Genomic DNA, 26,602 nt, shown 5'->3' with positions numbered 1-26,602 from the left:
CGATGTCCTGCTTTACATAGTTGGCCAACACTGATGAGATTGTGTTTAAGGCTTTCTACATAAGCAACCTTATGAATGGAAAAGTTCCCCGTAGTGAGAACACCATAACCGCGGATGACACCATTCGCATTGTTGTCGAATGTGACATCTCTACCATTGCATATTGGCCTGAAATCCCAAAGGTACTCTAACCTTCCGGTCATGTGAAAGGAGCAGGCACTGTCAATTAACCATTCATCTTCTTGTTCCTCCTTGCACAAAGCCTGAGAATTACACGGTTAGTTTAGGCATCCAAACTAGTTTGGAGCCTGGGGCAACTGATGTGTTTCTGATTGATGCATGGACCGAGGTTGCAGGGACAGGTCTCTTGTCAACTTTTAGTCCTAGTCCTGGGTGTCTGAGCAGATCTGGAGTGATGTGAGTTTTTGAAAGAGTAAGAGGTTTCTGACTCCGATTAGATTTGTCATAAGATAAATCCTTCTGACAACTACACTGACATCTACAAAAAGAGGTTTTGTTTTTTGATCTGACACTATGTTTGGTCAGCGGTTTAAAAGATGAGTTGGACTTGTTACCGGTCCGAGGTGGGTAACTCCTGACATGAGTGTTGTTGGGTTTTGAAAAAGTTTGTTTTTGAAAAGATTTGGCACGTGTAGATCTCTGAGTTCTTTTTGGTGGAGTTGGTAGAATACCTTTCCATCTTTTGAAATTCTGATGTGACTTTAAAAGTGTTGGAATGGGTAAGATACCCTTCCATTTTGGGTCGTCCAAGGAATACACTTGAAAACCATTGTTTTGAAAAGACTTCACACTCTTTTGATTTTTGTTAGAGGAACTAGGAATGACTGATGAAACTTGACATTCCTTATTGTTTGTTTTCTTGGTAGGAGAGTTTCTTGACATGTAGTGTGAGAAAACAAATTTTTCTGGACTCTTGGACTTTGGAATTCTGACATGCTTCTTAATTTTTGAAAAAATTTGTCTGTTTGTGCCTCGAAATCTAATTTCCTCTTTGAAGGCCTTATTGGCCAAGGATTTTAGTGAACCGCAGTCATTGTTGTTCAACTGCGGTTTCTTGGAATTCTTAGAATGATTGGGAAAACGTGGGCTTGAGTCATCTGAACTTGAAGATTCTGGGATCTGAGAGCATTGTCCCACTTCAAGGTTCTCTAAAGGTAATTCATGATGAATCGCCTGAAGAGTCACAGTTCCTTTTGCTGAGGACTGCGGTGGAAAGTCTTTTGAGACTTCGGGACCTTCAATGACAATTTGGGTAGATGGTGCCACAGATAGGGATTAGATCACATGTGTGACCCGAAACTTCAGGCACAATTTCCTCAATGACACAATTATTGCTTAGAGTATGCAGTCTACCGAAGTGAGTTTTGATATCTTCGGGAAAGGTCTTGTCATTGACTGGGAAATGAAATTCTCAGTCAGGAGGGACATACAGTCTGTCTTTGTTGAACCGGGGTGAGGAATCCATTGCGGTAGGATATCCATTTGACCAACCCCAATTGTATGTATTGTCCACGGTTCCATTGTTCACCAAATTTTCAATAGCTTCACTTTCATTAAACAATTTTTCAATTAAGAGATTTAAGCGTACAATTTCGCTTTGAGCTAAATCTCTCTGGTTCAAAGCTATCTCTAATTGGGTTTCACTTAATATTCTTGCATCTTTTTCTAACTCTAGGTCCTTTTCTAACATAGCCATCTTGAGTCTTTTGTTATCTAGTCGTCCTCTTACGTGGAACATCTCTTGGGACGCAATGTTCTTTTCATCTAACCAGAGCAATAGCCTTTTGAAATTCTTCTTCATCATCATACTCTGAATCAGCTTCGTATGACTGCGGTGGAGTGTCATACGATGAAGAGTAGGGTGATTGCGGTGGAGCTTGTGCTATGAGAGCAAGTGGTCCTCCGAAGTTAGCACAATCCTTGAGTAAGGTGGATTCTTGTGCTTGCAGCTCTCCATAGAGCCTGTAGAGTGACAAAGAATGAATCTTTCTATCGCCTTGGACTATCATCTTAGCCGTAGTCCAATGTCTTCCCAAACCATTAAGAAACTGAAGATTAGTTTCATGGTTACTGCGGATGGTGCTCGCATTGGATAACTTGGTGACTATCAGGTTGAATCTTTTGAAGGAGTCTTCCAAACTTTCACCAGTATGAGCTTTGAAGTTGTTGAACTCATTGAGTGCGGTAGTAAGCTTCTTGTCTTGTGCTTGTTCTGAGCCTTCGTACAAATTCTTGAGAACTTCCCATATCTCTTTTGCTGATTTGCAATTTATGATAATATCGAAGTTGTCAGGAGCAACTCCACAGGAGATTTCATAAAAAGCAACAGCATCATTTTCCATTTTATCGAGATCATCCTTGGTGGGACGGCTCATGACTGGTTGACCTCCTCCTAATCTGGTTGTAGCGTCGTCGGTTTGAACAGGTGTAAGGACTGGGACATGTGGTCCTTCTTCTACGGATCGCCATACATCTCTACCAAGTCTTCTCAAGTACCTTTCCATTCTTTGTGACCAGTGATGATATTCATTTGCTACCAGTATTGGGGCTCGGTTAGAACCACCAACACTGTTGGAAACATTCAGAGATAACGATTGTGTCATTTGAGTTTTTTTTGTGAGAAATGAGCTTTAGTGGTATAGAAGGCCCTTTGAAAAAATCAGAGTTCCGTTTTCAAAAAGCAACCACTTTGGCTCTGATACCAATTGTTGAGAGAAAAACTTGGAGACACACTTGAACAAAAGTTAGAACAAGTATATTGCGGAATAGTTAATCTCAAAGGATCTAAAAGCTCAACAATAATATAGTTAGATGGTTAGAGAGTTAGTTGCGGAAAAGTAAAGAAATAGAAATGACAGCAATTGTTATATCAAGAATACACTTAACATGATTCATAACAAGGAATGCATTCACTCCAAGTTAATAAGGAAGATCAAGCTTAGTGATTAAGTCAAATATGACTTGCTCCGAAGAGAGATTATGATCAGCAGAATTATGATAAGATTTAAGTAAGAAGCGATGAGTGAAGAAGGATAGAGAGATAACTTCAGAATGTATATTCAGATAGAATGCATAAGTTATCGGTGATAGAGTGTGTTCAATACAGGAGAATAAGTCTCTACTTATAGAGACTCAGAAATGCACTAGATTACATCTCTATAAGCAGCCGTGCAAGGCATACTGGACAATAGAGTGTATTACAAAAAAGACAAGTAAAGTAATCTAGCTAAGTTGACTGCGGTAGCTGACTCCGGTTGCTGATGCTGATAAAGAGACTGACTGCGGGTGCTGAAGTGGCTGCGGTAGCAAAGTTCAAGAGGGTCACTTTTATTATTCAACAATTTCCGCCTAAGTGACCTCTTTAACTTCGGTTCAGCTATCAAGTTTGAGGAACTTGATCAGAATCCACCAAATTTTCCTGACGTTTTCCAGCCATGTGATTCTTCTTGTGATCTCAAACTTGACTTCTGCAGTAGTATGCTTCGATCTTTCAACTGCGGTCCGGCAGATGTCAAGTTGTTTTCTGGTGAGGCGATGCATGGCAGTCATAGGAATGAAATATTTGACATTGTCAGTCTTCCTTTTGAATATGACTCCAAGTTCAAGAAAGTTTGTTGCGCCTAGAGATCTCTCTTGAAAGCCTTCGGTAGGCATTGGCACAGGTTCAAGAGGTGGGAGATCAAACTTCTTGAGGATGGTGGGGTAGATATCCGCATCTATTTTGGCAAAATCGCAGACAGTTTCCTTGAGAAAGGTGTTGGCCCTTTCCAGTGCAATCTTCATCTTGCGGTAGCTGACTCCGGTTGCTGATGCTGATAAAGAGACTGACTGCGGGTGCTGAAGTGGCTGCGGTAGCAAAGTTCAAGAGGATCACTTTTATGATTCAACACATACTCTCGAGTACATGCTACGTGCATGTGTTTTGGATTTCAGTGGCAGTTGGGATACGTATCTTCCGTTAGCAGAATTTTTGTATAACAACAGTTACCATGCTAGCATAGACCGACCTCCCTTTGAGATGCTCTACGGGAGGAAGTGTAGGACCCCAATTTGTTGGGGTGAGGTCGGTCAGAGAGTCATGGGGAGTACTGAGGTAGTACTCAAGACTACAGAGCAGATCCAACAGGTCCGGAGTAGGCTCCAGACTGCTTGGAGTCGGCAGAAGAGCTACACCGACAAGCGGCGTTCAGATTTAGAGTTTCAGGTGGGCGATATGGTCCTCCTGAAGGTGTCACCTTGGAAAGGTGTCATACGGGTCCGGATCGGGGCAAGCTGGGCCCCAGGTACATTGGTCCTTTCAGGGTTATAGCCCGGGTGGGCAGGGTGGCATATCGGTTGGACCTACCAGCAGAGCTCATTCAGATCCACAACACTTTCCATGTTTCCCAGTTGCGCAAGTGCTTAGTGGATGATTCAGCGATTGTGTCCTGGGAGGATATTCAGATTGACGACAGTCTGAACTACATCGAGAGACCGGTGGTGATTCTGGATCGCAAGAAAAAAACCTTGAGGAATAAGGTTGTTCGGTTAGTGAAGGTGTAGTGGCAGCACCGCAAGGGTTCAGAGTGGACATGGGAGCCCGAGGAGGAGATGAGGGAGCACTACCCAGAGTTGTTTTCAGATGTAGCAGACTTCGAGGACGAAGCCTAAGACAAGTGGGGGAGAATTGTAACGCCTGGTTCCTGGTATGCATTTAACTCATTTATTTATTCATTTTAAGAGGAACTCGACGAGTTGGTGGCCCTAACTCATCGAGTAGAAGGCAGATTATGCGCGGGGTTTGAGCTATCTACTCGACGAGTCAGGAGCCCTCGACTCGACAAGTAGATCGGCCAGGATGAAACCCTAATCTCGGGGTTTTGCACCCTATTTAAGCTCCTTAACCCCCACCCCTTGGCCTCATTTACAACCTCCTTGTCCCAAACCCTAATCCACGAAACCCTAGAGCTTTCTTTGAGAGTGTGAGCCATTTGTGTGACCTTTGTGTCTTTTGAAGCATGTGGAAGAAGAAGAAGATAGAGGGCTCAAGAAGGGAAGAGTAGATCCAGAAGCTACACTCCATTTGCTACCTTTTCTGGTAATCAAGCGTCTACCTTGGCTATTAGTTCATTAGATCTATTCATGTCCTCTTTATGTGGGTTTTTGGTCCAAGATTTATAGCTTTTGGGAAACGGTCGACCCAAGAGGGTATTCTTCCAGATCTAGTACCTAGAGGGGTTGTTATGGCATAAAGGTACAAACTTTATGCCATTTTAGCCCCAAAAGGCCTATGCATGTGGGAAAGGTGGGGACTTTACGTGTTAAAGTAGTGTTAGAGGTTTAGATCTGAGGTGGTAAGCTTGAATTAGGTGTATGGAAAGTTTAAGGACCAAGTTCTAGGTCCCAAGGAATTAGGGTTTGAGATAAACCCTTTAAGAAGTGGTATTTAGGGGTAAAGTCAGAAAATTTACCCTTAAAAGGACATTTTCAGGGGTTATGTGTAGTATGAAGCTTGGATCTGAAGTGTAGGGGCTTAATCCATTAAGGTAGCCAAACAGACAGGAGAACTCGGCGAGTCCAGTAAGGGACTCGACGAGTTGAAGTCGGTTTGTCCCGATTGTATTCCAGGTAGAACTCGACGAGTCTGTGAAGGGACTCGACGAGTTGACTCGGGTGACCACGAGTATGAGTAGTACAGGAACTCACCGAGTTAGGAGATAACTTGATGATTTGGGTTGACTAGGAGTTGACCTTGACTTTGACTTTGACCAGGACGTTCACTTTGACCAGGGGTAAAATGGTCATTTTACCCTAAGAAGAGTTATCAGGTTTTAATTAAGTGTTATTGTGAAATTGATAGTCGGGGAGTCGTTGGAGCAGCCATCAGAGATTCCTCACACGAGATTTCACAGCTAGCATTCAAGGTGAGTTTCCTCCAGTAGGAACGGGTCTAAGTCACCACAACCGGCCTGTTTAGTTAGTAGTAGTTCCGGACTACGGTCCGATGCCGGGCGGGGCCCGATGTAGGTTTATATGTTTTTTCGGATTGCGATCCGATGTCGGGGCGGTCCCGAGGAATGTTTGTATGCTTGATGTCTTTGTGATTCGTGCATGTGTTTGTACTTGTATGTTTCTGGACTTCGGTTCGATGTCGGGGTGGTCCCGATGAATGTTAGTATGTTTCCGGATTACAGTCCGATGATGCGAGGGGCCTAAGGAAATGTTTAAATGTTAATGATATATGCTTAGGGTTATGTATATTATTTTATTATGCTCACATGTATTCCGATATCTGCTCGATGCCGAGCGGGGCCCGATGTCGGGAAAGTCGATGCCGAGCTTGACTCGATGTAGCAGGGGCGAGGCCCAAGATATGCTATGTGTTACGTGTATGGTATGTGGTAGTTGGGGAGACTCACTAAGCTTCGTGCTTACAGTTTTCAGTTTTGGTTTCAGGTACTTCCACTAGCAAGGCCAAGAGCTCGGGATGACTGCATGGCACACACCACAGTTTTAGCCTGGGATGTTTTTAGACTCTGATATTTTGATATGGTTTTGATACAGTAATTGGATATGATGTTTTGGTACATGATTGGTGATTTTATTATGAAATTGATGGTTTATGGTTTTTCGTAAATGATTTTAAAATAAATTTTTGAACTATATTTTTGGGATGTTTCAGCCAGCCAAGGGGGTTTAGGTCCTTTAAATACGGTGCAACACCCTAAAATTAGGGTTTCATCCCAGCCTCCAACTCGTCGAGTTGGGACACCCTGACTCGTCGAGATGGGTCATTAAAACTCGCAGCCACAATATTCTCAACACGACGAGTTGGAGCTCTCCAAGTCGTCGAGTTCCAACAATGATTTCTAATATTTCGTGAAATGTTTTATACCTGGACCAAACGTTATAGAAATTATTTAATTTCAATAAATGTATGTTGATTCGGTAATTTTGGTTTGTGGTGATTATTTGCTAAAAGCTTTGGTAATTGGTTTTTTGACTCAAGTGCACGAAATAGCAATGTACTTTGGTTTTTTGTCTTAGTTTAAAAATAGCAATAAACTTTCGGATCAATAAATGCATGTTGATTTGGTAATTGTGTTTTTGTCTCAAGTGCAAGAAATAACAATGCACTTTTGGTATTTCTTATATTTATGTGAAAGAAATAGCAATGTACTTTGGTATTTCTTGTATTTAAGGTTCTTTAGCAAAAATAAAGTACAATATTTAATTTCAAAGTCTCATGTATCAATATAATGATCAATAAATGCATCTTGATTGGGTAATTGTGTTTGTAATCGTGTTTATGTTTTAAGTGCAAGAAATAGCAATGTACTTTTGTTTTTTTGTCCCTTGTTTACAAATAGAAATGTACTTTGGCATCAATAAATTCATGTTGATTTGGTAATTGTGTTTTTGTCCCAAGTGCAAGAAATATCAATGTAATTTTGGTATTTATGTTATTTAAGCGCAATAAATAGTAATGTACTTTGATATTTCTTGTATTTAAGGTTCTTTAGCACAAAAATTAGATTATTTGTTTTCAAAGTCTCATGTATCTATATAATGATCAATAAATGCATGTTGATTTGGTAATTGTGTTTGTAATTGTGTTTATGTTTTAAGTACAAGAAATAAAAATGTACTTTGGTTTTTTGTCCCTAGTGTAAAAATAGCAATGTACTTTGGCATCAATAAATGCATGTTGAGTTGGTAATTGTGTTTTTGTCCCAAGTGCAAGAAATAGCAATGTACTTTTGGTATTTCTTGTATTTAAGCGCAAGAAGTAACAATATACTTTGGTATTTCTTGTATTTAAGGTTCTTTAGTACAAAAAAGTAGATTGTTTAATTTCAAAGTCTCATGTATCTATATAATGATCAATAAATTTATGTTGATTTGGTAATTGTGTTTATGTTTTAAATGCAAGAAATAGCAATGTACTTTAGTTTTTTGTCCTTAGTTTAAAAATAGCAATGTACTTTGGCATCAATAAATGCATGGTAATTTGGTAGTTTTTGTTTATGTTTGATAATTTAACTTATAAGTTTATATATGTTGTTATTTATTATGTAGTTGGAAAATCTTTGGGCAATGCTCAACGACCCGATGTCTAGGGATGAGCTTTATGTGTTTTTTCAATCGGGGAAAGATCAAGGAGGAAACGACGGGAATGGAGGTGATGGTTCCCGGATAATTAGTTTGTGTTTTGTATCTTAGACTTATCGTGACACATTGGTACTTGTTGGAATTATAAAACTTTGGTTATTTATTTTGGTATGAATTTAATTATAACACTATTTGGTACCTAATAGGATGTTATTATATAATTTCTTTTTCTGCATTTAATGTCGTTTTGTATTGGTTTTTTGCACCAAAAATCGTTGATTTAAAAAAAATTGAAAAAAATAAAAAATGTTGTTACCGGTGACGTAGGCTATTACCGGCGACAATAGCATTAGCGGCGGCATAGGCTATTATCTGCGACAAGAGCATTAGTGGGGACATAGGGTATTACCGACGACATTTTGAGTAATAGTGACAGAGCAGTACTGACGACTTTTTACCGGCGACATGTCGCCGCTATTAACTTTACCGGCAACTTTGCCAACCTTTACCGACGACTTTTGTCACCGCTAATTCTCCTTCTTCTTGTAGTGCTGATTAATGATGGTACAACGTAGGATGCCGTAAGAAAACCTAAAAAAACCGGTCATAAGTATTGAAAGTGTAAAAAAACAACAAGGATTTATTTTGCAACAAAAATATATTAAGGACTAATTGTGCAAAAAAAATATTAAGTACTAAATGTGTACAAAGTGACAAATATATTAACCTATTAAATCATCTTTTTGGGTTTACCTGAAGTAGTTTGTCATAAGGACTACATACATACAGTTAAAAAAATTGAAACGATAAATATTAAAAAGAAAAACTCAACCAACAAATATATACAAATCAAAATATATATTGTCTTGCTTTTAAAGTCGTTATGGCCTTTATTTATTTCGCTTGTTTGCTTTTTCTACATTAAAATAATATTTTGTCATACGATTGCGATACATGACCTGATGACCAACGCCTATACGTGTTATATTCGGGATACCCACAATCTTAAACCGGCTTTATAAGGCTACAATCTAATAAAAAGATACAACCATAACAGGACATTTCTGCTAATAAAAACAAAAGCAAAATATAATTACTTGGCGCATTGCCTAATAAAAACAGATATGCACTATTTGTTATCATCTTCGTATCCCTATATAATTCCACTAGCTTTGGGATACTCAACCATCCGAGGGAATTGAGTCAAAATGGGTTCCCTTCCAACCATGGCTATTCTTGAAGAGTCCCAAGTATCGCCACCACCGGCCACCGTGTGTGACAGGTTGTTGCCACTGACTTTCTTCGACTTCTCATGGCTAACCTTACCTCCAATTAACACTCTCTTCTTATATGAGCTTCCAATCACTAAAACCGAGTTCACAGAAACTATCGTTCCTAATCTGAAAAATTCGTTATCGATCACCTTTTGAGAGTGACTCTCCATGCCAGAAAAGGGCAGGAGATCAGATCTTTATATACAAGTAAATAATTACAAGAACACCCCTTAGAATAGACAAAATACAGGAAGGTAAACCATCACAATAAATAAAAATAAATGGTGAGACTCATGAGTGACTGATATCCCCCCTTCAAGCGAAACGGTGGCGGTCTGATGCACAACATGTCCCGAAAGAACTCGAATTGATGTCTAGGAAGACTCTTTGTAAATATATCAGCCACCTGAAGCTTGGTAGGAACAAACGTAGTGTGGAGTTTCGCAGAAGAAACAAGCTCACGAATAAAATGATAATCCAGTTCTATGTGCTTAACCCGTTTGTGAGAGACCGGATTTTGTGTGAGAAATAAGGCACTTTTGTTGTCACACAAGAGTGTAGGACGATCCAGAGGTAGAGTATGTAACTCTCTTAATAAGTGAGTGATCCAAATTATCTCTGCAGCAGTGTTGGCCATGGGCCGATACTCAAATTCACAGCAAGACCGAGAGACGGTAGGTTGTTTCTTCTCACTCCACGAGACAAGATTGCCGCCTAGGAAAATAGAGTATCCATAAGTAGAACGACAGGTCTCAAGACACCGAGCCCAATCCGCATCAGAATAACCAAGAAGGGAGGTGGTGGGATGACGCAAAAAAGTGAGACCAAAGGACAAGGTGCCCTTAACGTAGCAGAGAATACGCTTAACACTTTGAAAGTGACAGCGTGTAGGAGCCTGTAGAAACTGACTAACTTGGTTGACTGCATAAGAAATATCAGGACGAATGATGGTCAAGTATTGTACGACACCCACAAGTGATCGATAGTGGGTTGGATCATCAAATAGCTCACCACTAGTGACAAAAGTGGCATTGGAAGCAAGCGGGGTGGTAGCTGGTTTGGCATCAAGGAGGTTTGCTCGTTGGAGAATGTCATGAGCATATTTGGATTGGCTGAGAAACAAGCCATTATCAGTATATATGACTTCAATTCCAAGGAAGAAATTAAGGCGCCCGAGATCCTTGATGGCAAACTCAGCATGTAACTTGGTGACAAAAGACATGAGGACCTTATTGTCATTTCCTGTCAAAATTAAATCATCTACGTAGACAAGTAAGTACAAAATGCACGAACCCCGTTTGAACACAAACAAGGAAGTATCTGCCTTACTGCACACAACCCCGCTGGTAACAAGAAAGGTGTTGAGCCGATGGAACCAAGCCCGTGGAGCCTGTTTAAGACCGTATAGAGCTTTGTTGAGAAGACACACATGATGAGGAAAGTAGCATCCTGAAAGCCAGGAGGTTGTTCCATGTACACGAGCTCATATAGCTCGCCATTAAGGAAAGCATTGTTAACATCAAGCTGGTGAAGTTTCCAGTTATTAAGAACAACCAATGAGAGAACAATACACACAGTTGAGGCCTTAACCACCGGACTGAAGGTTTGAGAATAATCAAGCCCTGGAACTTGACTGGATCCCTGAGCAGCAAGACGAGCCTTGTGTCTTTCAATCGAACCATCAGCATTATATTTGGTCCTGAACAACCAACGACAACCCACTATGTTATAATGTTCGGGTCGGGGGACCAATGTCCATGTATTATTCCGGTGGAGCGCCTCTATTTCCTGATGCATGGCAGTAACCCAGTGGGGGTATTTGGCAGCGGACTTGAACCCTTTTGGATCAGTGGAAGAAAACAACGTTGAATAAAGGGCATGTGCAGATGTGTGAGCTAAATCGGCCTGATGTTTTGGTTTAAAAATGACAGCCTTGGCTCTAGTGATCATTGGGTGTCCAACATTCGAAGCTGGAACGAAAACAACAGGTGAAGTTGGAGCTGCAACAACAGGCGAGGTCAATGCGCAGGGAGAAGTCGATGTTGAAGGTGAGACCGACATTGAAGGAGCAACAGGTGAGACCGGAGCTGAAGGAGCAACAGGTGAAACCGGTGCTGAAGATGGATTAGGTTGGGGTTGGTTTGGAGTTAATGGAGACACCGAATCAACTGAGGAATCCGAACTGACGACCGAAGGTTCAAAGGGTGAGTACGACATGTCATCACAAAGACCACAAGCACGCAATGGTGAAGAACATACCGGAACAGACGAAACAGTTGGAGTAACTGGAGAGCATGAGGGATCATCCAAAAAATGTCTCAAACTTAACATTGTTGCTGGAGTTCCAGATGTAGAATCAGAAAGCGGGAAGCACTGCTCATCAAACTTGGCATGCCGGGCAATATAAATGTGGGACGACACCGGATCAAGACATTGATAACCCTTATAACGCGAGCAGTAACCCAGAAAAATGCACGGTATGCTTCGTGGAGATAGTTTATGATCCGCACAGTCACGTAAGTAAGGGAAAACACGGCATCCAAAAGTCCGAAAGTGGTCATAAGTTGGCGCCCGATGAAAAAAAATCTCGAACGGAGATTTATTATCCAACACTGAAGTAGGTAGACGGTTGATTATATAAATCGCAGTACTAAATGCATAAACCCAATATGATGGAGGAATGTGAGCATTGAATAACATTGCAAGCCCTGTTTCAACAATATGTCGGTGTTTGCATTCGACACGAGCATTTTGTTGAGGAGTATATGGACAAGAAACTCGGTGAAATTTTCCATTATTTTCAAGTAGTGTGCGAACGTGGTGATTTAAGAATGCAGTGCCACCATCTATTTGAAAAACCTTGACTTTGCATGAGAACTGGGTTTGAACAAGCTTGAGAAATACATCTAATATTGCATGGAAGCCAGATTTGGTTTGAAGAGGGTAAAACCACGTGAATCAGGAATGATCATCAACAAAAGCAACATAATATCGGTAACCATCAACAGAACATTCGGGAGATGGTCCCCACAAATCACAATGCACCAAGTCCAACACATGTAATGACCGTTTTTCATTAATAACAAAAGGTAAGCGGTGTGCTTTAGCCAATTGCCAAGGAGAGCACACAACCGGTTTTGGTAAAATAGAGGTAACCGATAAGCGGCCCTGTTTATTTAAAAGTAAAATGGTGTCAAAGGACACATGTCCTAATCGAGAGTGCCATAATTCAAAAGACGCTTTCAACTTCGACTTGGTGGATGAAAAAAGAGCGTGAGGACTAATAGAGAGAACATACAAGCCACGATCGCACCGACCTTGCGCGAGAACTTGACGCGTTGTCCGATCCTGAATGTAGAAATATGGTTGAGAAAACAAAACATCCAGATTATTACTAGTGGTTAATTTGCTAACAGATAAAAGATTTTTAGTAATCTTGGGGATAACCAAGACATCCCGAAGGCGGATAGTATTATTAAAGGAGGAGTGCCTAATATGTCATATGGGAAGATCCTGACCATTCCCAAAGGTAACTTGATTAAGGCCTGAATATGGTGCAGCATGTGTCACTGATTTGAATGAAGAGAGGTCATATGATCAGTTGCAGCGGAGTCAACATACCAATCAGGTCCAGCAGAAGAAACATGACATTGAGCATGAAACGCTTTGGCAAGTTGATCATCAGATGTGGGAGGATGGGTAGAATAAGTAGCAAGCCGAGGACACACATTGGCATAATGGTCATTCATTCGACACAATTGACAGTGTAGAGAACGGCGACCGCATCCCCGACCGCCCCGAGAGGACCAACCCCCACGGTCCCTAGTAGCAGAATTTTCACGAGATTGGGCAGTGAACGCAACGGTTGGATCAGCAGACCCATGAAGTGATTTGAGAAATAAATCGTGCCCTTCAGCCTGTGCAAGGAGATCACGAAAAAGAAGGGGGGTGCGAGAGGCTCAAGTAGCTGTTGAAAAAGACTCAAATGAACTGCCAAGACCACACAAAAACCAATGAATCTTGTCAGATTCCTCCACGGGATGACCAATCGCCGATAATTGATCACAGATTGTCTTGAATTTACGGCCGTACTCGGTAATAGTAGATGCTCCTTTAGAAAATTGGCGAAGCTGATCACGGAGGTTTTGAATACGTTCCACAGAAGAGTTGCTGAAGGCAGACTCAAGGGCTACCCAAATTTGCCAAGCGGTATCAAGACCAACGATTTCAAAGAAAGCCTCCTCGGTAAGAGAGACATGAAGAATGATAACAGCGCGCTCATCAGAAATAAGCCAGGCCGCAAATGACGGGTTTGGTGAGGGCTTATTGTCAACAAGAACTTCTGTGGGCGGGGCAGCAGAGGTGCCATCAACGTAACCCAGCAGATTCTGATGGGTGAGAATAGGAGTTAACTGACTCTTCCATAACAGGTAGTTTGAATGAGAGAGGCGAATGGTGATTAGATGCATAAGGGTGTTCATGGGAATGAAGGTTTATGTAGAAGAAGAAGAGGAAGACGACACTATTGTTTAGGGAAGAAGAAAGGGTAGGATCTTAGGTGTATGATACCATGAGAGTGAAACTCTCCATGCCAGAAAAGGGCAGGATATCAGATCTTTATATCCAAAGAAATAAATACAAGAACACCCCTTAGAGAATAGACAAAATACAGGAAGGTAAACCATCACAATAAATAAATTGGTGAGACTCATGAGTGACTGATACCCTTCAACATTTTTTTCCTTTCGTTGGTAACTTGATCATATTTCCTTCTCCTGATCAAAAACCGGAAATTTGATATATTGAAGGTGATTCTTTCAAGGTTACGCTTGCTAAATGTAACCTTGATTTTAACGATCTTACAGGTAACCTGTGACAACCCGAAATTTTCATTTGAACAAACTCTACCGTCTAGCACTTCAATTAAAAGGCAAATTCTTTTCTGCTAATTTTTAGCTCGGTTTAAAGTCCGGTTGGGTATTTTTAATATTTATTTTCTTGAGAGAACAAATTAGAGGAAGTATACTTTAGGATTGATTGTGCAACATTTAAGTCACAAAACTCCAAGAGTTTGGAGTTTTCGGCCCAAAATAGTGTTAGGGCCGAAAACCCTAAAGGGTATATAAATGACACTTAGTCATTTTTAGTCATTTTTCCCATTTCCAAGTCAAGAACAATTCTCTCTCAAGTATCATCCGAATTTTTGTCAAGATCTTCAAGATTGTAAGTGTTTCCTTCCTTGTTTAGTTGATCTCTTCCATTATCTAGTGATCTTACATGATTTCATCCATGAAATCATTCCATTTTCTTAGATCTTCAAGTGTTCTTCATTTCACCAAGAACACACACTAGTGTTTTGGGCCGAAAACACCCTTCTTTGCTTCCATATTGTAAGTATCTATCTCTTATACTTGTTATCTAGTAAGGATACTTGATTTAGGGCCTTGAAATCGTCATTTATCCAAGAACAAAAGGCGTTTTCGGTCTAGTGCATCTCCTTAGACCGAAAACCCTTATGAAGGGTTCAATATGACTTTAAACCTTTCCTAAAGCTTAGTCATGAATCTAGAACCCCCTTTACATACTTGAAAGCCCTTGAAAATCACCTTATGCACCAAATATCTTGAGTTTTCGGTCTTAATCATTTGGACCGAGAACCTACTTGGACCGACAACCACTTGGACCGAGAACCATTTGGACCGAAAACCTACTTGGACCGAAAACCACTTGGACCGAGAACCATTTGGACCGAAAACCTACTTGGACCGAAAACTCCAATGAGAGGCCATACAACCCTTAGATGCGACCCTTGGTACTTCTAGCACTTGAATCAAAGTGTTTTCCATGTCCTAGGGTGTCTTAACTTGGTTAATTAGTTGTTAAATGACTAATTGGATACATATATGTGTCATTATATGATAAATAGGATCCATGTGTGTGCTCAAGTCTTCACTTGACACTTAACATCTTATACCATCCGTTCTTCCAAACCACTCACTACAGGTGAGTTCATACCCCCTTAATCAACCTTTTAAATGATTTTAAATGCTTTTATGGGGGGAATACAAGTAGATACATTATAGTTATTATATCAATCACATGTGATTAATGACTATCAAACATATGGATTTTCTTACTTTTCAAACAGAGTTATCAAACAAACTACTTCAAATGCTTATCAAACTCCTTTACATGTTAAACTCTTTATCAAACTTGGTTCTTTATGCCAAATTGCTTTGAAATCGTTTTATGAAATGACAGCAAGTCATCAATGTTTATTTAAACTCTTCAAAAGGTTTTACAAAACTTCTTTGTCTTTTAAACTAATATATTTTGTTAAATGTGTATCTATTTAGATATAGTTATATAAGTGGGATTCAAAGGACTTAGGACTGATAACTCACCCTACCTCCTGTTCCTTGTTTGGTTGTGGTCTTAGGGTATCGGTTGTTTGTCCGAAGGTCGTTTGAATCTTAGTTATATATTATGTATATGTATATAGATACAAAAGTTCCTTCTTTCAGTTCAATGCCTTTGGGTAGCAAAGGTATACAAACATGTTCATTTATACAAGCCACATTGCTAGTAAACTATAATAGGCATATTTTAGGAAGTTACAAATACTATTACTAGAACAATGAAACATACAATGAGTCAGTTCAATTCATGAGTCATAACATATAGTGATGAGAAACAAACAGAACATACTATTATGAAAAACATAGATAACATACATACATACTAGACAGAGAGAACATACAATACAGCTAGTAGACACAATAAATATACAAGTACATTACAACAGTTATGTGAGCCACGTAACGGGGCATGGCATCACCTGTCATGGCTCGTTTTGTATCCAGAGTCTCCTTAATTGGAGAGCATTGAATTTGTGTATAGATCTATACTGGATTGACTATCCTACACCTTGCTGTTCGCTACAGTGGGACTTGCAAGTCTACGGGTGCCAAATGTCATTTCTTCCGACGTCTTTCATCGTCGTGGTTTTAGTCGGTAGTATGGTACAGGCATATCACATGGTACTTTGAATAACAATTGGTTTAAGGTAGTTAGTACAGCAGTAGCTACTTAATACAACACTACAGTACTTTATTATTTCCCCATTGCATTCACTTTGTGATCTTCACACAATGAACGGTAATGTAAAACTATACTTTTGGTTAATGATAGTCATATTTGGGAAAATTCACACTTTTACAAGAAACAGACATACAAACATTTGATTCCTTGGTAGAAGGCTACTTTTAGTAGAAAACATAGGGCTTTCTAGGAGAGTTCAAACATTTACAAACAATTACAAACATTTACAAACTTATACATCACATACTTATAAACACTTTCATACAAGCAATGACACTAAAATACTTATGATCTCACCAGCTTTAAAGCTAATCAACTCTTTCAAAATAACTTGTATTCTCAGGTCACCAGTAGACAGGTACCGGTGCCAGGTTTTGAAAAGATGGAGCTCGTTCAAGACCCATCTTTTATTTTGTTTCATACTTTTGGTGTCTATTAAACTTAACAGAACACACTTGTATTAAATTATATTATTAATGCAATGGATGATGTTGTTGCTTGTTTACTACTATACATTGTTGTGATACTATACATGACGTCCTCCACCCCCGAACGATTCCGCCGTTCCGGTTTTGGGGTGTGACAGATTGGTATCAGAGCATTGTTTATAGTGAATCGAGTATATCAACCCATAAAAGATATACAAACTATAAACACAACGGGATTTAAAAATACTCTGACAAAGAGTTTATACTTTTAAATAATAAAATATTTAACCAAGTATACCTACCTGCATTCATGCTAAAATCAGTGTCACTAGGACAGAACAAAAGTATTACGATTGTTGGGCAGCACAAGTAGACTTAGAGACATATAGTCAAATCTGGGAAGATATAGCCTGATCAACTATATTATCCGAGGCGTGACTAGCATGTGCCTAAGAGTGGGTGTGAGGTTGCAACAAGCCTAAAAACTTACCAACAATACCACAACGAAAACCTTAGAACAAAACATAAACTTAAAATAATATAGGAGTATTTTGTGTTACTATAATTTACTTATGTGCAAACTAAAAAGGTCTTATAACTACCTAATTAGTACTTTTATTTAGTTATTTCTTATACCCCTTTTCTCGCGTAGATAACATGGCTGGATTCCATCCTCACGGCGACCTGTACTTCCCTAACCAAGGAAATGGAGGAGGGTTTGAAGCAGAGCCAGAAAATGATCACCCAATCCCTGTGGATGATCACCAGGCTGAAGGCTTTGTAGATGGTTCTGACTCCGAGCCAGAAGTTGAGAACCTACCCCCGGTGGCTCCTGTTCCAAATCCTAACCCTCGTCCGGCTTTTCAAGGCCCGACGCCTCCATGGATGGAAAGCTTGGAAACATGGAGCAAAGAACAGAATCAGCCCATACCATTCAACGGAGACCAAAGCTTTTATGACCTGAGCAAAGGAGGCTCAGCAGACAGAGTCTTGCCAACCCTGGTCCGCAGAGTTGCCCGAAACGAAATTCAGGGCAGGACAGCTCTCCATCGAATCACGGAAGTTGATGCCAATGCGAGGATGCATACCATCCGCACCATTCATCTGGAAGATACTCGTGAGAGATCTAGGGAGACCACGAGACCCTGCAACAAGAGCTAGCTGAAACTCGAGCTGAAGTCATAGAGCTCCGATTACGCCAAAGGGTGTACGAAAGGCACCTACTTGATGTGGAGCGTCAGCTGGCTGAACTAAGAGTTCACCCAAGGGATAACCGTCACCGGTAGGAGATATTCTACCTTTCTTTCATTGGTTGAAAGAATAGCCTTCCTATCTATGCTCCAAGTAGCACTTTTCTATGTAACTAACCCTGTACTGTAAGTACTTTCTAGTAGGGCCAATATGCCGTCCAAACTTTTTCTACTTCGGATATGATGTAAGACCTACCCCAAGGTCATTTTTCCCAAACGTATTACATCTTAAATATCAATGATATTGACAGTCGGCTAATTTCTGTGCCAATCCTTGTTCAAATACTTTTGTTTTGCTATCGTTAGAATCCTATCTAAACCTCACGTCGTCAAATAATTGAGTTATGGTAAATTAGCTCAAGGATCACTTCCAATTCTTGTCAAAGGTTGAATCCGGTTATCTACCAACCAATGATAGTCTAGTTCAAAATAGCAATTGTCTAGTGAACATTCTACGAACTTACTTCAACTCTTTTCTAGTACTGCATCATAGGGATGTAGGTCAAACCATCGAGAACAGTTTAACAAAAGAAAAACTTTACATTTACATGAATGAGTAGAATACATCTAGGACCGACCATAATCACTCATAAACTCCTTTTCTTGTCAAATAGCAGAATCATGTCGTCATCTAGAGGTAATCAGCCGAACGACAAAACCCCGATCCTTCATATAGACGCTGCCACCTTCCAAGCAGCAGTAACAGCTGCCGTGACAGCTGTCCTTGCACACCTCAACACTAGTAACAAAAGCAAGGCTGTAAAAGGTGTTGACAGTTCAAATTCTTGTAGCCACCCAGGAAATCAACAAATGATAATTGTTACGAGCACCCAAAGCCGCAAAGCAGAGGGTAAGAAACGAAGGCGTCAAGCCTACAAGGAGTGCAAACGATCTCAAAAAGTTGCCAAGCAACAGCAACAAGTGGCAACCCCTGCCACTTCAACACAGTTCAGACCATATGAGGGAAAACTCCCGAAGTGTATAAAGTGTACTTTTCATCATACAGGAGTTTTCCGTGATCCTCAATGTATAAATTGCAATCAAATGGGGCACATTATTGGTGTTTGTAGGGCGCGGGCACAAACCGTCTTCCAAATCACTAACATCGGGGTCAGCCCGACTTGTTATGGTTGTGGTGAGATTGGACACTATAAAAGGAATTGTCTAAGGGGGAAGAGCAACACAAGCGCTCGTGTCCACATAACACCGACCCGACACTTCACTTCCACCACTGATGCTGGGGCAAGCCAGATTTGTCATTTATGCGGTGAGATAGGACATCTCAGGAAGGATTGTCCCATAACAAAGAACTCTGGCGCAGACGGGAAGATTCTAAGGATCACTGCTGAAGGAGAGACTACTCCGGACCCACGTTGAAATCCTAGGGCGTTTCTGTTATATTAGACTTATAAGCTGTTAAAAACTAGTGCAACTCGAGTCGTATCTTTTGCGAGATCCCGTCAGTCAAGGGACTCTCGTGCTGCGTGTACTTGCTTTTGTAGTATACCTTGTTCGCAGCAGCAGTCTTGTAAGATAAGCTAAAGTACTGAAACTCTGTCAAGTTGCACCATTATGTTTCTGTAGCACCTTTATAATCTAATCTAACGCCTCTTATTTCGAGTAGTCCGACATTATCATGTAACATGAGTCAATTCGATCCTCCCGATTCCAGTCTCGTGCGAAAATCCTTTTCACCATAGTCCCCTTTCTAGCGAAACCGTCATTCCAGAACTCCGAGATACTCATGCGAAGGGTATCTTATATTTCGTATCCTTCCCGAAGAAACCTCCCCGGAATACCACTCGTACAGTACGTCAAGTTCAAATCCGAAGACCCATACGGTTAAGCTATCGCTGAGGAATGTATACGCAAGGGTGGTATATAATCAAGGTCCTACAGGCTTAGAATTGATGATTCCGCTTTAACTTCTTTCCCTTATTTGGATGTGAGATTAGAGAAGAATCATTTATTCGACAGCCTTTTCAATCTTAATCATATACGACTCGTGTACGCGAAGCCGTGATTGATGAAGCAAATATGACTTCCAGAAAAGAACTTCAGGACGAAGACTGCTCCAGAATACGAGTGATCGCACTGCCATGCGAATAAACTTAGGAGCCAATCAAATTCCTTTCCAACCGATCGAGACAAGAGATTCAGATAGAACAGAAAACTCCCAGGATTACCTTCGCAACGTCAAGTCAAGTTCAGGATCGACTTAGTTCCAGGGGCTACCGCAGTAGCCAAATCGCCCTATCGTTTAGCACCTGCAGAGATGCAAGAACTGTCCTGTCAACTTAACGAACTGCTCAGCAAGGGCTTTATAAGACCAAGCTTCTCACCCTGGGGAGCTCCAGTCTTGTTCGTCAAGAAGAAAGACGGGTCGTTTCGTATGTGCATCGACTACAGGGAGCTCAACAAACTAACCATCAAAAATCGTTACCCTCTGCCTCGCATAGACGATTTATTTGATCAACTGCAAGGGGCGAACTTCTTTTCAAAAATCGATCTAAGATCCGGATATCACCAACTACGAGTGCTAGGGGAGGATGTCCCGAAGACAGCCTTCCGAACTCGTTATGGGCACTACGAATTCGTAGTGATGCCGTTCGGATTAACCAACGCGCCCGCGGTATTCATGGATTTAATGAATAGGGTGTGTCATCCTTACTTGGATCAGTTCGTCATCGTCTTCATCGATGACATACTTATCTATTCTCGTAGTAAGGAGGAGCATAGTCAACATCTGCGACTAGTCTTAGAAACGCTGCGTTCGGAGAAGCTCTATGCGAAGTTCTCAAAATGCGAATTTTGGATCCGAAGAGTCAAATTCTTGGGGCACGTGGTTAGCAAAGAGGGAATATACGTGGACCCTTCCAAAATCAAGGCCATTGAGAGCTGGTCAGCACGGAAGACGCCTACCGAAATTCGTCAATTTCTAGGCCTCGCTGGCTACTATCGCAGGTTCATTCAGAACTTCTCCCGAATGGCGAAACCTCTTACAACTTTGACCCAGAAGGGCGTGGCCTTTGACTGGGAAGAGAAGCAGGAGAGAGCGTTCCAAACGCTAAAACGAGCCTTGTGCGACAATACTATCCCTCCCAAAAAGGAATAGAAGACTTTGTAGTATATTGCGATGCGTCCAAATCCAGGGCTCAGTTGCATTTGGATGCAACGAGGTAAGGTCATTACCTAGGCCTCCCGTCAGTTTGAGACACTCAAAGCTAGCTATGAAATACACGATCTAGGGTTAGAGAGAATCGATAGAGGAGATCGTTCGGATTAGTGGACGATTGAAAGCCTCTAGAGACCGACAGAAAAGTTTCGCAGGGCTTTTCGAGATTCTCGCTAGAATCGGCCCTGTAGCTTACAGACTCGACCTACCCCGCAAACTTAGTAACGTACATTCTACTTTCCACGTCTCGAACTTAAAAAAGTGTCTGTCCGACGAGACTCTTGTAATCCCACTCGATGAGATCGAGATCAACGAGAGCCTCAACTTCGTGGAAGAACCTGTAGAGATCATGGACCGAGAGGTCAAACGAACCAAGCAAAGCCGTATCCCGATAGTGAAGGTTTGCTGGAACGCCAAGCGAGGACCGGAATTCACTTGGGAGCGCGAGGATCAGTTTAAGCTTAAATATCCTCATCTTTTTACTTAGTTATTTATAATAACTTAGTTGCTTGAACTCTAATTTCGGGACGAAATTCTCTCTAACGGGGGGATGATGTGACAACCCGAAATTTCCATTTGAACAAACTCTACCGTCTAGCACTTCAATTAAAAGTCAAATTCTTTTCTGCTAATTTTTAGCTCGGTTTAAAGTCCGGTTGGGTATTTTTAATATTTATTTTCTTGAGAGAACAAATTAGAGGAAGTATAATTTAGGATTAATTGTGCAACATTTAAGTCACAAAACTCCAAGAGTTTGGAGTTTTCGGCCCAAAATAGTGTTAGGGCCGAAAACCCTAAAGGGTATATAAATGACACTTAGTCATTTTTAGTCATTTTTAGTCATTTTTCCCATTTCCAAGTCAAGAACAATTCTCTGTCAAGTATCATCCGAATTTTTGTCAAGATCTTCAAGATTGTAAGTGTTTCCTTCCTTGTTTAGTTGATCTCTTCCATTATCTAGTGATCTTACATGATTTCATCCATGAAATCATTCCATTTTCTTAGATCTTCAAGTGTTCTTCATTTCACCAAGAACACACACTAGTGTTTTGGGCCGAAAACACCCTTCTTTGCTTCCATATTGTAAGTATCTATCTCCTATACTTGTTATCTAGTAAGGATACTTGATTTAGGGCCTTGAAATCGTCATTTATCCAAGAACAAAAGGCGTTTTCGGTCTAGTGCATCTCCTTAGACCGAAAACCCTTATGAAGGGTGCAATGTGACTTTAAACCTTTCCTAAAGCTTAGTCATGAATCTAGAACCCCCTTTACATACTTGAAAGCCCTTGAAAATCACCTTATGCACCAAATATCTTGAGTTTTCGGTCTTAATCATTTGGACCGAGAACCTACTTGGACCGAGAACCTACTTGGATCGAGAACCACTTAGACCGAGAACCATTTGGACCGAAAACTCCAATGAGAGGCCATACAACCCTTAGATGCGACCCTTGGTACTTCTAGCACTTGAATCAAAGTGTTTTCCATGTCCTAGGGTGTCTTAACTTGGTTAATTAGTTGTTAAATGACTAATTGGATACATATATGTGTCATTATATGTTAAATAGGATCCGTGTGTGTGCTCAAGTCTTCACTTGACACTTAGCATCTTATACCATCCGTTCTTCCAAACCACTCACTACAGGTGAGTTCATACCCCTTAATCAACCTTTTAAATGATTTTAAATGCTTTTATGGTGGGGGGGGGGGAATACAAGTAGATACATTATAGTTATTATATCAATCACATGTGATTAATGACTATCAAACATATGGATTTTCTTACTTTTCAAACAGTGTTATCAAACAAACTACTTCAAATGCTTATCAAACTCCTTTACATGTTAAACTCTTTATCAAATTTGTTTCTTTATGCCAAACTGGTTTGAAATCGTTTTATGAAATGACAACAAGTCATCAATGTTTATTTAAACTCTTCAAAAGGTTTTACAAAACTTCTTTGACTTTTAAACTAATATATTTTGTTAAATGTGTATCTATTTAGATATAGTTATATAAGTGGGATTCAAAGGACTTAGGATTGATAACTCACCCTACCTCCTGTTCCTTGTTTGGTTGTGGTCTTAGGGTATCGGTTGTTTGTCCGAAGGTCGTTTGAATCTTAGTTATATATTATGTATATGTAAATAGATACAAAAGTTCCTTCTTTCAGTTCAATGCCTTTGGGTAGCAAAGGTATACAAACATGTTCATTTATACAAGCCACATTGCTAGTAAACTATAATAGGCATAGTTTAGGAAGTTACAAATATTATTACTAGAACAATGAAACATACAATGAGTCAGTTCAATTCATGAGTCATAACATATAGTGATGAGAAACAAACAGAACATACTATTATGAGAAACATAGAGAACATACATACATACTAGACAGAGAGAACATACAATACAGCTAGTAGACACAATACATATACAAGTACATTACAACAGTTATGTGAGCCACGTAACGGGGCATGGCATCACCTGTCATGGCTCGTTTTGTATCCAGAGTCTCCTTAATTGGAGAGCATTGAATTTATGTATAGATCTATACTGGATTGACTATCCTACACCTTGTCGTTCGCTACAGTGGGACTTGCAAGTCTACGGGTGTTAAATGTCATTTCTTCCGACGTCTTTCATCGTCGTGTTTTTAGTCGGTAGTATGGTACAGGCATATCACATGGTACTTTAAATAACAATTGGTTTAAGGTAGTTAGTACAGTAGTAGCTACTTAATACAACACTACAGTACTTTATTATTTCCCCATTGCATTCACTTTGTGATCTTCACACAATGAACGGTAATGTAAAACTATATTTTTGGTTAATGATAGTCATATTTGGGAAAATTCACACTTTTACAAGAAACAGACATACAAACATTTGATGCCTTGGTAGAAGGCTACTTTTAGTTGAAAACATAGGGCTTTCTAGGAGAGTTCAAACATTTACAAACATTTACAAACATTTACAAACTTATACATCACATACTTACAAACACTTTCATACAAGCAATGACACTAAAATACTTATGATCTCACCAGCTTTAAAGCTGATCAACTCTTTTAAAATAACTTGTATTTAGGGGTGCAAACGAGCCGAGTCGAGCCCGAGCCGAGCCTGCTCGAGCTCGAGCTCGGCTCGATTCGAGCTTTCTTTTACTGAGCTCGGTTCGAGCTCGTAAAGAATTATACAAGCTCGGATTGGGCTCGGGCTCGGCTCGTTTTTCATTTGATGTGCCTAAATAAGCTTAAGCTCGGCTCAAGCTCGTTAAGAAGCTCGTTTACTAATACCCGAAATCCATAATTTCCCAAATATGTTTTTATTTTAATATATGAAAATAATAATAAATTATATTATATAAAGGCTCGTTTAGGCTCGCGAGCCTAATCGAGCTTAGTGACATAGGCTCGAGCTCGAGCTCGTTTATTAAACGAGCTTAATATTAAGCTTGAGCTCGGCTCGGGCTCGTTTAAAACCGGTTTCGATTCGAGCTTTTAAAGAGCCGATCCCGAGTAGCTCGCGAGTAGCTTGGCTCGTTTGCACTCCTACTTGTATTCTCAGGTCACCAGTAGACAGGCACCGGTGCCAGGTTTTGAGAAGATGGAGCTCGTTCAAGACTCATCTTTTATTTTGTTTCATACTTTTGGTGTCTATTAAACTTAACAGAACACACTTGTATTAAATTATATTATTAATGCAATGGATGATGTTGTTGCTTGTTTACTACTATGCATTGTTGTGATACTGTACATGATGTCCTCCACCTCCGAACGATTCCGCCGTTCCGGTTTTGGGGTGTGACATAACCATCCACAAGAGTGTGACAAGTTTTATCATCTTATACCTCTTCTCAAACAGACTATTAAAGTCTCCGATTTCATAACAATCCCGGTCTTCTCAGTTCAAGTTACACTTTTTCCCAACAACGGATTCTCTATTGGAATGACGAATCACCATAGCTTGGGTGATGCTAGCACCCGATTTTGTTTCTTGAAGGCGTGGACATCGATTGCTCAATCCGGAACAGATGAGTTGTTTTTAACTAATGGGACTTTACCCGTTTATGATCGACTTGTCAAGTACCCGAAACTAGATGAAAGTTATCTGAAAAACGCAAAGGTCGAAACTTTTAACGAAGAATATCAACCACAAAGCCTTTCTGGGCCAACTGATAAACTCCGAGCCACAGTTATCTTTGACGCGAAGTGTCGTGAATCGGTTGAAGAAACTGGTTTCGACCCAACTTCCAACGTTAGTATATATATCATCTTTTACGGTTGCATGTGCATATATCTGGAGTTGCATCGCAGAAGCACGCAAAGATGAGGCAGAACTATTCGGTTTCACCATCGATTGTAGGGCACGTTTGGATCCACCGATCCCTGCAGCTTACTTTGGTAATTGTGTTGCGTTTACAATGGCGTTGGAAAAAACTAGTCTTTTAATGGGAAAGGAAGGATTCGTCACTGCTGCTAAACTGCTTGGAGAAAGTCTACACAAGACCTTGACCGATAAGGATGGAATCGTGAAAGATTTTGGGTCGTTCGAAGATTTGTTCGCCAAGATGATGCCAACGTCATGGATAGGGGTTGCGGGAACACCAAAGCTTAAATTTTACGATTTGGATTTTGGATGGGGGAAGCCCAAAAAGCATGAAACAATTTCCATAGATTTTAATGGATCCATATCCATGGCTGCCTGTAAAGAATCGAACGAAGACCTGGAGATTGGTTTGTGTCTTTCTGCTACTGAGATGGAGGCTTTTGTTAGTATCTTTAATGATGGACTAGAGGCGTACGTACATGTAGATTAATCAAATTATCTTGATTGCTTTTTATATTTTCTTGTTGAATTGTGGAATCATGGTAATTACTAATTATGGTTATGATTAATGAGTGTAGCATGTGTAACATCCAATACAGTTTTTTGCTTTGGTCATAAGTGACTACACGTATATAAGTCATGCATATAATATAGTTTAGTTGATATTACAATAAATACAATTATTATGTGAATTATTCGTTTACAAACACTGTGAACCACCAATGATTCCTCTTTTGCGTTGCTGTCTTTCTAGATAAGGACAAATCGTACATTTTATGTCGACAAAGGAAAAAAAGAGTTATAAACAACAAGCCATATGTGGTAATATGGATCGACCATTTATGTAGGGTGAATTACAATATTATATTTGCTTAATCATAAATATAAAATAAAAATGCAAAAATAATCTCTATGGTTATTAAAAAAA

The 26,602-nt window shown here is 40.2% G+C and overlaps 1 pseudogene; it reads left to right on the top strand.

Moving 5' to 3' along the window:
• Window positions 1–9,320: 9,320 nt before the first annotated feature.
• LOC145131510 (malonyl-coenzyme A:anthocyanin 3-O-glucoside-6''-O-malonyltransferase pseudogene) lies at window positions 9,321–26,164 on the top strand (annotated as a pseudogene).
• The last annotated feature ends 438 nt before the right edge of the window (window positions 26,165–26,602 follow it).

This window comes from Lactuca virosa, chromosome 8 (genome assembly GCF_052849685.1).
Source record: "Lactuca virosa cultivar CGN04683 chromosome 8, Lactuca_virosa_CGN04683_v6, whole genome shotgun sequence".
Classification (NCBI taxonomy): Eukaryota; Viridiplantae; Streptophyta; class Magnoliopsida; order Asterales; family Asteraceae; genus Lactuca; species Lactuca virosa.
This window is presented reverse-complemented; position numbering and strand designations above follow the sequence as displayed.